This window comes from Nyctereutes procyonoides, unplaced genomic scaffold, assembly GCF_905146905.1.
Source record: "Nyctereutes procyonoides isolate TBG_1078 unplaced genomic scaffold, NYPRO_anot_genome, whole genome shotgun sequence".
Classification (NCBI taxonomy): Eukaryota; Metazoa; Chordata; class Mammalia; order Carnivora; family Canidae; genus Nyctereutes; species Nyctereutes procyonoides.
In genome coordinates this window covers 51,293,126-51,306,394 of record NW_026575046.1, presented here as the reverse complement: position 1 = coordinate 51,306,394, position 13,269 = coordinate 51,293,126, and positions in this window count along the sequence as shown.

Sequence of the window (13,269 nt, the reverse complement as noted above, 5' to 3'; positions counted from 1 at the left end):
GATCGAGTCCCACATCAGGCTTCCTTCATGGAGCCTGCTTCTCCCTCTGCCTGTGTCTGTCTGTCTGTCTGTCTCTCTCTCTCTCTCCTTCTGTCTCATGAATAAACAAAATCTTAAAAAAAAAAGAAACAAAGAAGGATGTCACAGGAAAACTGTGAAATTCCAAGATCAGCAACTACGGTGGAGGAATCCTCCTACTCTGCCCCTCTGGGATCCTGTGCCCCATCTAGCACCAGCCAGGATGCAACAAGAGTGCCAGGACCAGGGGGATCCCTGGGTGGCTCAGCAGTTTAGCGTCTGCCTTCGGCAGAGTCCCAGGATCGAGTCCCACGTTGGTCTCCCTTCATGGAGTCTGCTTCTCTCCCTGCCTCTCTCTCTGTCTGTCATGAATGAATAAATCAAATATAAAAAAAAGAGTGCCAGGGTCCAAGAATGTTGTCTCCATCTTTGGGGATGTGTGTTTCATTGTCAAGCAGAAAGTTCTCCTCCAACTCCTTTGGAGAAGAAAAATTTGTTCAAAAAATGGTCTCTATCTAGTTTCAGCAATTCCACTAACTCTCACACATCTTCTAATGAGAATTAACTCTGCTTTTCATAAGCAATGATCCCTTAACCCTTTACAGACACAAATCTTTTTTCTTAACTGTTTTTTTTAAAGATTTTATTTATTTATTCATGAAGAGACACAGAGAGAGAGAGGCAGAGACACAGGCGGAGGGAGAAGCAGGCTCCATGCAGAGAGCCCGACACAGGACTCGATTCCGGGTCTCCAGGATCACACCCTGGGCTGAAGGTGGCGCTAAACCCCTGAGCCACCTGGGCTGCCCAACACAAATCTTTTTAAGAAAAAACTTTAAGATGCAATTGTAAATGGGATTGACTCCTTAATTTCTCTTTCTTCAGTCTCATTGTTAGTGTATAGGAATGCCATTGATTTCTGGGCATTGATTTTGTATCCTGCCACGCTACCAAATTGCTGTATGAGTTCTAGCAATCTTGGGGTGGAGGCTTTTGGGTTTTCTATGTAGAGTATCATGTCATCGGCGAAGAGGGAGAGTTTGACTTCTTCTTTGCCAATTTGAATGCCTTTAATGTCTTTTTGTTGTCTGATTGCTGAGGCTAGGACTTCCAATACTATGTTGAATAGCAGTGGTGAGAGTGGACATCCCTGTCTGGTTCCTGATCTTAGGGGAAAGGCTCCCAGTGCTTCCCCATTGAGAATGATATTTGCTGTGGGCTTTTCGTAGATGGCTTTTAAGATGTCGAGGAAAGTTCCCTCTATCCCTACACTCTGAAGAGTTTTGATCAGGAATGGATGCTGTATTTTGTCAAATGCTTTCTCTGCATCTAATGAGAGGATCATATGGTTCTTGGTTTTTCTCTTGCTGATATGATGAATCACATTGATTGTTTTACGAGTGTTGAACCAGCCTTGTGTCCCGGGGATAAATCCTACTTGGTCATGGTGAATAATTTTCTTAATGTGTTGTTGGATCCTATTGGCTAGTATCTTGTTGAGAATTTTTGCATCCATGTTCATCAGGGATATTGGTCTGTAATTCTCCTTTTTGGTGGGGTCTTTGTCTGGTTTTGGAATTAAGGTGATGCTGGCCTCATAGAATGAATTTGGAAGTACTCCATCTCTTTCTATCTTTCCAAACAGCTTTAGTAGAATAGGTATGATTTCTTCTTTAAACGTTTGATAGAATTCCCCTGGGAAGCCATCTGGCCCTGGACTCTTGTGTCTTGGGAGGTTTTTGATGACTTCTTCAATTTCCTCCCTGGTTATTGGCCTGTTCAGGTTTTCTATTTCTTCCTGCTCCAGTTTTGGTAGTTTGTGGCTTTCCAGGAATGCGTCCATTTCTTCTAGATTGCCTAATTTATTGGCGTAGAGCTGTTCATAATATGTTTTTAAAATCGAAAAGAAAAGAAACAAAAGCAAAAATGAACTATTGGGACTTCATCAAGATAAGAAGCTTTTGCACAGCAAAGGATACAGTCAACAAAACTCAAAGACAACCTACAGAATGGGAGAAGATATTTGCAAATAACATATCAGATAAAGGGCTAGTTTCCAAAATCTATAAAGAACTTCTTAAACTCAATACCAAAGAAACAAACAATCCAATCATGAAATGGGCAAAAGACATGAAGAGAAATCTCACAGAGGAAGACATAGACATGGCCAACATGCACATGAGAAAATGCTCTGCATCACTTGCCATCAGGGAAATACAAATCAAAACCACAATGAGATACCACCTCACACCAGTGAGAATGGGGAAAATTAACAAGGCAGGAAACCACAAATGCTGGAGAGGATGCGGAGAAAAGGGAACCCTCTTACACTGTTGGTGGGAATGTGAACTGGTGCAGCCACTCTGGAAAACTGTGTGGAGGTTCCTCAAAGAATTAAAAATAGACCTGCCCTACGACCCAGCAATTGCACTGTTAGGGATTTACCCCGAAGATTCAGATGCAATGAAACGCCGGGGCACCTGCACCCCGATGTTTCTAGCAGCCATGTCCACAATAGCCAAACTGTGGAAGGAGCCTCGGTGCCCATCGAAAGATGAATGGATAAAGAAGATGTGGTTTATGTATGCAATGGAATATTACTCAGCCATTAGAAACGACAAATACCCACCATTTGCTTCAACATGGATGGAACTGGAGGGTATTATGCTGAGTGAAGTAAGTCAATCGGAGAAGGACAAATAGTGTATGTTCTCACTCATTTGGGGAATATGAATAATAGTGAAGGGGAATATAAGGGAAGGGAGAAGAAATGTGTGGGAGATATCAGAAAGGGACACAGAACATAAAGACTTCTAACTCTGGGAAATGAACTAGGGGTGGTGGAAGGGGAGGAGGGCGGGGGGTGGGGGTGAATGGGTGACGGGCACGGAGGGGGACACTTGACGGGATGAGCACTGGGTGTTATTCTGTATGTTGGTAAATTGAACACCAATAAAAATTAATTTATAAAAAAAAAGAAAAAAGAAAAAACCTTAAGAGAGATACCTACTTTTCTACACTTACCATGAAGGAATAACAGGGTTCAAAATTACCCTCCCACTGTGAACAACCAGAAAACTCAACAAACTATGTGCTAGAATTTTTAGATATTGACAAGAGAGGGGCACCTGGGCAGCTGAGGTTACCATCTGCCTTCTGCTCAGGTCATGATCCCAGGGTCCTGGGATTGAGTCCTGTATCGGGCTCCCTGTCCCAAAAACAGTCTGCTTCTCCCTCTGCTCCTCCTCCAACTCGTTCTCTCTCTGTCTTTCTCTATGTCTCTCTGCCTCACCCTCTCTCTCAAATAAAGAAATAAAATCTTAAAAAAAAAGATATTGACAAGAGACAGCACAGAACTGTGATCATTGCAAGAAAAGAAACAAGCAAGATGAGCCCTGTGATTTTCCAGGTTTCCCCTGAAGGAATTTTTAAATTGCTGGGTAAGAAAGGGGAACTCAAACAGAACCCCGTGGTCTCAAGACTCAAGGAGACAGAGAAAAGAGTTTGGAAAAGTTGAAGTACCTAGGGTTTACAGGGCAGGGTACTGGAAAGAAGGAGCTAGGAAGATCAAGTACACAGGAAAATGCATAGAAGTTGCCCTTAAGAGAACCCTGGATGGCGCAGTGGTTTGGCGCCTGCCTTTGGCCCAGGGCGCGATCCTGGAGACCCGGGATCAAATCCCACGTTGGGCTCCTGGTGCATGGAGCCTGCTTCTCCCTCTGCCTATGTCTCTGCCTCTCTCTCTCTCTCTCTCTCTGTCTCTCTCTGTGAGACTATAATAAATAAAAAGAATTAAAAAAAAAAGAAGTTGCCCTTAAATCTTTGGCTAAATAATCTGCTTGTAATGATGTGATCTTATATGTAGAAAATCTAAAGATCACACACACACACACACACACACACACACAATTACAACTGATAAATGAATTCAGAAGGCATAGGGATACAAAGTTAACACATTAGTTTCATTTGTATTTCTTTATACTAATAATTAACAATCTGAAAAAGAAATTAAGAAGACAGTACCATGTATATATAATAGCATCACAGAGAATAAAGGGGCGCCTGGGTGGCTCAGTCAGGTAAGCATCTGACTCTTGATTTCAGCTCAGGTCATGATCTCAGGGTTGTAAGACTGAGCCCTGAATTGGGCTCTGCACTGGACATGGAGCCTGCTTAATATTCTCTCTCTCCCTCTGCCTCTCACCACTCACTCTCCCAAAAAAAAAGAGAGAGAAAGAGGGAGAGACAGAGAATAAAATACTTGGGAATTAACTTAACCAAGGAAGTGAAAGATGTGTATAATGAAAAATGCAAAACACGGCTGGAAAAAAATTTAAAAAGTTCTACCTAAATGGAAAGACATCCAGTGTTCATAGATTGGAAAACTTAATAATGTTAAGATGTCAATACTACCCAAAGCGATCTACAAATTCAATGTAAATTTAAACCTTATCAAAATCTCTATAGTATTTTGGCAGAAATAGAAGAGAACCATGGCAACAACAACAAAAAATTCTAAAGTTGATATGGATTCTCAAGGGACCCTATAGCCAAAACAATCTGAAACACTAGAGGACTCGTATCTCTTGATTTCAAAACTTACAACAAAACTACAATAATCAAAATACAGTGGTGCCAACATAGACAAATAGATAAATGGGATAGAATAGACAACCTAGAAATAAACCTTCTACATATATATTCAAATGATTTTTGACAAGGGTGCCAAGACTACTCCATAGGGAAAAACAGTCTTTTCAACAAATGGTCCTGGAAAAACTGGACCTTCCCATGCAAAAGAATAAAGTGTGACCCTTACCTAACACCATATGCAAAAATTAACTCAAAATGGATCCAATGTAAGACCTAAAAAAATTAAACTCTTAGAGGAAAATATAGCATAAAACCTTCCTCTCATTAGATTTGGCAATGATTTCTTGGGTTTAACACCAAAGGAAGACAAATTGGACTTCATGAAAATTTTTAAAATTTGTACATCAAAAGACACTGTGAATAAAGTAAAAAGGCAACTCACAGAATGGGAGAAAATACTTGAAAATCATATATCTGATAAGGGATTAATATCCAGAATTTATAAAGAACTCCTAAAATGCAACAACAAAAATAAAAATACCCAACTAAAAAATGAGATAAGAACTTGAATAGACATTTCTCCAAAGAATATATATAAATAGCTAATAAGCACATATGACACTAACATTAGAGAAATGAAGATCAAGACACAATGAGATATCCCTTCACATCCATTATGATGGCTGCTATACAAACAAAATATAGCACTACCAAGGATGTGGAGAAATTGGAACCCTTGTACACTATCGATGGGAATGTAAAATTGTATAGCTGCTGTGGAACTATAGATGATACAGCAATTCCACTTCTTGGTATAGTTAAAAGACTTGAAAGCAAAGTCTTGAATACATTTTGCATATCCATATTTATAGCAGCATTATTCATGATGCCAAGAGGTGGAAACAACCCAAGTATCTATCAAAAGATAAATGGATAAGAAAAATATGGCATATACATACAATGAAATACTATTCAACTTTAAAAAGGGAGGAAATTCCAACATATATACAATATGGATGGACCTTTAGGGCACTATGCTAAGTGAAATAAGAAGTCATAAGAAGATACTTTATGATTCCACTTACACGAAATACAGTATTCAAAATCATAGAGACAGGCAATAGAATGAAGGTTGCCAAGACTTGCGGGAAGGGGAGAATGGGGAATTATTGTTTAATGAATATAGAGTTTCAATTTTATAAGATGAAAAGAATCCTAGAGATGAACAGTGGTGATGGTTGCACAACAATATGAGTGTGCTTAATGCCCTGAATTGCACACTTAAAAATGGTTACAATGGTAAATTTCATGTTATGTGTATTTAGCACAATAAAACATTAGAAAAAAGATAATAAGCTATTTAAATAAAAATGTCAATAATACAGTGTATGGTTTAAACCATATGTTGAGGGATCCCTGGGTGGCTCCGTGGTTTAGCGCCTGCCTTCGGCCCAGGGCGTGATCCTGGAGCCCCGGGATTGAGTTCCACATCGGGCTTCCTGCATGGAGCCTGCTTCTCCCTCTGCCTGTGTCTCTGCCTCTCTCTCTCTCTGTCTCTCATGAATAAATAAATAAAACTTTAAAAAAATAGAAAATAAACCATATGCACAAAAACCAAATTGCACAAAAAAATGGGAGGGAAGAAATGAAATTATCCTTCCATTTGTTGCCAAGTTTTTTTTTTAAGATTTTATTTATTTATTCATGAGAGACAGAGAGAGAGAGGCAGAGACACAGGCAGAGGGAGAAGCAGGCTCCATGCAGAGAGCCCGACACAGGACTCAATCCTGGGTCTCTAGGATCCCACCCTGGGGCGAAGGCGACGCTAAACCACTGAGCCACCAGGGCTGCCCTGTTTTCAAGTTTTTATAAATGAAATATATTACATTTAAAAAATAAATTCAGTAGGTTAAATATGTGTATCATAAAACCTAGAGCAATCACAAAAAATGAGCAAGTAACAACAGAAATAAAAAAATACACAAAGAGAGACGCCTGGGTGGCTCAGCGGTTAAGCGTCTGCCTTTGGCTCAGGGTGTGATCCTGGAGTCCCTGGATAGAGTCCCACACTGGGCTCCCCGCAGGGAGCCTACTTCTCCCTCTGCCTATGTCTCTGCCTCTCTGTGTGTCTCTCATGAATAAATAAATAAAATCTTTAAAAAGAATACACAACGAAGCATAGTTAATAAGCCAATAATGGAGATAAAATTGAATCCTAAAATATATTCAGGCAATAAGAAAGAAACAAAGAACAAAAAGCAGGAGGGAGGAGAGAAAAATCAATAGCTAAGGAGTAGATTTAACCTAGTCAGATCGATAACATATTAAATGTAAATGTTTAAACATTTCAGTTAAAAGGCAAAGAATATCAGACTTGATAAATAAAGCCAGACTCAACTACATGCTTTCAAGAAGAAAGTCACTTCATTTTATTTTTAAAAAATTTTCCAGTTTATGATTTTGGTTCTTTTTGGGGGGGAAGGATTTTTTTTTTGAGCCTTATTAATGTTGACTGACATTAAAAAAAAATTTATCTATTTATTCATGAGAGACAGAGAGAGACAAAGGGAGGCAGAGGGAGAGGGAGAAGCAGGCTCCACATGGAGCAGGGAGCCCGATGTGGGACTCAATCCCAAGACCCCAGGATCTCAACCTAAGCTGAAGGCAGAGACTCAACTGACTGAGCCACCCAGGCGCCCTAACATTTTTTTTTTTTTAAAGATCTTATTTTTCAGTGATCCCGGGCTTGAATTCACAATCCCAAGATCAAGAGTCCCATGCTCCACCACAGAGCCAGCCCCTTGAGTGACATTTTATTTTTAAAAAAAAAAATTTTTAAAGATTTTATTTATTTATTCATGATAGTCAGAGAGAGAGAGAGAGAGAGAGAGAGGCAGAGACACAGGCAGAGGGAGAAGCAGGCTCCATGCATGGAGCCCGACGTGGGATTCGATCCTGGGTCTCCAGGATCGTGCCCCGGGCCAAAGGCAGGCACTAAACCGCTGCACCACCCAGGGATCCCGTGACATTTTATATAAATGTTTCCTTTGTATTATATGGAAGTCTAAATTTACAGAATAATAAGGGGAACCCCTCCCCCCCACATCAACACATTACTCACATTTGCCCATGTTCCTGCCATAGTTTGAGAGCTTTACGTTTTTTCATCACACTGATTTGATGCCTGTCAGCTTGGGCTTAATTTACAGGGCACTAAGTATATAATTGGAAAAGAAAAGAATGAGGGTGCTCTATTTCAAATTTTTTTTTAAATTTTTATTTATTTATTCATGAGAGACACAGAGTGAGAGGCAGGGACACAGGCAGAGGGAGAAACAGGCTCCCTGCGGGGAGCCCGATGTGGGACTCAATCCTGGGACCCAGGGATCACGCCCTGAACCAAAGGCAGATGCTCAACTGCTGAGCCACCCAGGTGTCCCTCAGAACTTAATTCCAAAAAAAAAAAAAAAAAAAAAAAAAAAACAATTAAAAAAAAAAGAATTTAATTCCAAGATCCAAGTCAGATGAATCAATCCATCTTTCTGCTAAGGGTTTAACTCCAAGAGGCAAACTACTCTTTTGTAGCTCACCAGCCAATTTGTCTGACTGTCCGAGTACTGGACACAGCCTTTGTTTTCAGATTTAGGATCAAGCTTACTTTCCTATTGTTAGGCACAACTGTATGCGTGTGAGATTGTGGATTCCGAGGCATGCCTTTGCCAAGTAGCTAAGCCATTTAAACCAGTGAATCTCCATTCACCTAATCCTTCCACCTCTGCCTCATCTTGGCAGACACTCAGAGTTTGCACCAACTCACAGTTCTTGACCTGCCTCCTTTCTTCTTTGGGTTGCCCAGACAATTGCCAGTGGCCACTGCTTTCCAGGAGAGATGAAGATAAAGTTGGAAAAACTGAACCAGACCTAGAGCAGAGTGCCAAAACACACTTGGGAGAGGCTTCACCATGCCCAAGAGGGAAAATCACTTTAAAAATAATGACACACTTAATGGATGGGGAAAGATACCATGCAAACACTAATCATAAAAAGGCTGAAATGGCTATATTAATATCAGATCAAATAGATTTTGGAATAAGGAGTATTGCCGAGGATAAAAAAATCTTACCATCATGGTAAAAGATTAAATTCATCAAGAGATCTTACAATCCAAAATGTACATGTACCTAATAGCAGAGTCTCAAAATGCTAAGAGGCAAAAACTGATAGAACTGAAAGGAGGAAAGGACAAATCCACAATTACAGTTGGAGATTTGAATAGTTCTCTCAGGGGTGCCTGGCTGAGCAGTCAGAGGAACATGCGACTCTATCTCAGGGTCATGAGTTTGAGCCCCATGTTGGATGTACAGATTACTTAAATAAATAAACTTCAAAAGAACATGAATACTTCTGTCTCGGTGAATGATAAAACATCTACAAGGCAAACCAGTAGGTACATAGAAGACAAACAACACGACCCACTACCTCAACTTAAGTAATATAAACGACTGTACTCCAGAACTGCAGAATACCTATTTTTTTCATGACCATATGATAGACTGTGCTGGGTCATAAAACAAGTCCCATAAAATTTCGAATTATTGAAATCATGTAAAAAATATTCACTGTAAAACTCCCAAATCTTTGTAAATTAAACAACACACTTCTAAAGGACTAAGTTGGGGCACCTGGGTGGCTCAGTTCATTAACTGTCTGCCTTCAGTGCATCCCCTGAGCATCCCCTGCTCAGCGGGGAGCCTGGTTCTCACTCTCCTCCCTGCTTGTGCTCTACCTCACTCTCCCTGTTGCTATCACTGTCTCTCTCTCTCAAAAAAAATAAATAAAATCTTAAAAAAATAAATGACTAAATCAATGAAAAACTCATGATGGAAATTAAAACTTATTTTTCCTAAATTAAAATTAAAATACAATATATCAAAGTTGGTGAGATATAGCTACAGTCTAACAGTTTTAGCTTTTATGTCTGGGTCTATGATCCATTTCAAGGTAATTTATGTGTGTGGTGTGAGATAAAGATTGAGGTTCATTTTTTTTCTATATGATGTCCACCTGTTCAAGCTTCGTAACTCACCAATAAGAAAACAATCCGAAAAAAAAAAAAAAAAAAAAAAAGAAAACAATCCGAGAACGTAAAACGGTATAACCACTTTGGAAAACAGTTTGGCTGGTCCTCATAAAGTTAAACATGCATTTTCACACAATCCAACAATTCCATTCCTAAATTTCTGTGCAAGAGAATTGAAAATATGTCCACACAAAGATTGTGCATGAACTTTCATAGTTGCTTTAGGCACCACAGCAAAAACTTGAAACAATTCTAATGTCCATCAACAGGTGAAAAGATACACAATTTATGTTATATTCATACTACAGAATTCCACACAGCAGTGAAATGTTGATACACACAATAACATGGATGAACTAACAAAAGTAATCTGTGGGAGCAGAAAGTAGTAGTTGCCTGGGGCTAGGAGTTGTGTTTAGCAGGAGGAGGGGACCGAGAATAAGCACAAGAGAACTTTTTAGGGTAATGGATATATTTCACATCTGGAGTGTGCTGGTAGTTACATAGGCACACTGTCAAAACTCGGAGAATTGTACAATTAACATGGGTGCACTTTATCGATTATAAATTTTACTTCATAAAATTGAGTTTTCCAACAGAACTAAGAAGCATAATAAATGCATTGTGGAACATTGTTTAGATCCCAAGTCTAACAAGCCAACTGCAAAAAAATTTATGACAATTGTGAAAACTTGAATGCTGATTGGATATTTGCTGGTACTGGTATTGTTAACATTAACATTTTTCGATTGGTGATAATTATATTGTGGTTAGATTCCAGGAGAGAAAAAGACGTCCTTCTCTTTCAGAGAAGTACTTACGCAGGAATTGATAGACCATGTGAGATTTGCTTTAAAGAATTAAAGCACTGGGCAGTAGAATGGGTGTGGATGAAACAAGTTTGGCCAAATATTGATGACTATCAACAGAGGCTGGAGGACGGGTACACTGGCATTCATTACATTATGTCGTTGCAATTAAAATGTCATTACTGTACTAACTTTGTTATCATCTCCACATTTGTGTATAGTACTGTACCTATCTGTACTGTGTTGACCTTGCTTGGATCCTAAGCGAGCAAACTCACAGTAAAATGATATTTAAGGGACAATTGGGGAAATTTGCATACTGGCTAGCAAAAGCTGACACTGAGGAATTTCGGGGAGAAAGCGTTTTGATGTTATCGTTCTGTGGTTGAAAGAACCACAGATAAAGATTAAGACAGAGGAGGAGGAGGAGAAACTGCAGCCATAGCAATGATCACACCTGGCACACAGATCTTGGTTTCTTCATTTTCCACTCAGAGGTACCAAGTGTCCTTGTAGAAATGGCTTATCCTTAAGCCACAACATTTTGTTGTGCCAGAAAGTAAGAAAGCGCTCAAAGATGACAAGGACATAAAAACACAGGAGCCAGCTTGAAGGGGCTCCCACTGACTCAATCTTGGACAATTTGAACACTAAAAGAAATAATGATAGCAAAGTATCACAGCCCATGGGATAAAAGAAGAATTTGTGAAACCATGGAAACTGGAACAAACAAAATGTTTTCCTTATAGTAGAAAGCCAACCAAGAAATGTATAAGGAATGATGACAGTAGAAAAATACCATTTGGCAACTATCATTACAACACCCGAATCACGCAAAAATCAACAGGTGCCCTAATGAATGAATTGGTGACAGTTCTAGGAGTGACATAAAATGTACACTGTCTTAATGCACCTCTCCACAGGATGTTAATTATAAAAGGGAAAATAGTAATTTTGTGGTGGAGACACCTGACAGACACCACCTTAACCAAATGATCAATGTTAACATCACCAGTAACTGGACAAATTGCCATGATGTGTTTCCTGATATGACACACTGAGACCTCAGTATCACATCTGTGCAGCAGCTGGAAGAACGGAATAGTGAACTGCAGAAGAAGGTCGACCAGAGAGAAGCCCTGAAGAAAATGAAGGATGTCTATGAGAAGACACCCCAGATGGGAGACCCTGCCAGCTTGGAGCCCCAGATCACAGAAACCCTGAACAACATTGAACAGCTGAAACTGGAAGTGCAGAAGTATGAGGCTTGGCTGGCAGAAACCGAGAGCCGGGTCCTGAGCACCTGGGGGAACAGCCTGGGCCGCCACACCCGGCCTCCAGACTCCCCAGCCAGCGCCCCACTAGACAGCAGCAGCAGCAACAACAGTGGGTCACAGGATAACACGGAGAGCTCTGAAGAGAGCTCTACACGGAATTTGATGAGGATTTTGAGGAGGAACCGGCATCCCCCATAGGTCACTGTGTGGCCATCTACCACTTTGAAGGATCCAGCGAGGGCACCATCTCCATGGCTGAGGGTGAAGATCTCAGACTCATGGAAGAGGACAAAGGTGACGGCTGGACCTGGGTCAGGCGGAAACAGGGAGGTGAGGGCTAGGTGCCCACCTCCTATCTCTGTGTCATGCTCAACTGAACCCTGCCACAGGTGGGAAGAAGAGGGTTGTTGGCTGCTGCTTCTGGGCCACAGGGGGCCCTAGGACCTACGCACCTTATTTCTGCCCCCCTGGCTTCAGCTGAGACCTGTGTAACCTGTTGCCCCCCCCATCCCACTCCTCATCCCAAACAGATCCGCTGTGCCTTCCACCATTGATGTACATACTCGTGTTTCAAATCTTTTCTTCCTGCCGCTGGGCTAGGGCTATTTTGTTTTATATAAAAAATTATATTAAAAAATAAGATGTTTAGGCTGAATCTAACCATGAGGACACATAAGACAATTCAAATTGAAGGACAAAATAACTGGGAGAAATCTTCAAGACATCAATGTCATGAAAGACCAAGAGGAATGGTTCCAGTTTAAAAGAGATCAAGCAGATACTGCAAGCATAATCTGGGATTTTCTTTTCCTCTTTTGTTTGGGCATTTGGTGAAATCTAAGCTATGTCAATTAGATAATGGTTTTGTATCAATATTAATATCTAGATCTTGATAACTGTATAGTGGTTATGTAAGTGAATGTCTTTATTTTTATGAAAGCTTTGAAATATTTAGGGATAAAGAGGGCATCATGCCTGCAATTTACACCCCATCAGCATGGGAAAAATAGAAGAGAAAAGGATAAAAGCCAATGTGATGAAATGTTATCATTTGGGGAAACTGGAAGAAAGACAGATGGGAATTATTTGCAATTTTCTGTAAGTCTGGAATTATGTCAAAATAAAAAGTTGGAAAAAAGTTAAAAAAAAATAAAAGCCCCAATCCTTGAAAGTAAAATCAAGCAATCCAAAACAAAACAAAAAAGAAATTTTTAGGGGCACCTGGGTTGAGTGTCTGCCTTTGGCTCAGGGCATGATCCCAGGGTCCTGGGATCGAGTCCCGAATTGGGCTTCCTGCAGGGAGCCTGCTTCTCCCTCTGTCTATGTCTGTCTCTCTCTCTGTGTCTCTCATGAATAAATAAATAAAATCTTAAAAAAAAGAAATTATTAGTGGGAATGTAAAATGGTATAGCCACTGTGGAAACCCAGTATGGTAGTTCCTCAAAAAAATTAAAATAGGAGTACCTTGCTGGCTCAGTCGGCAAAGCAT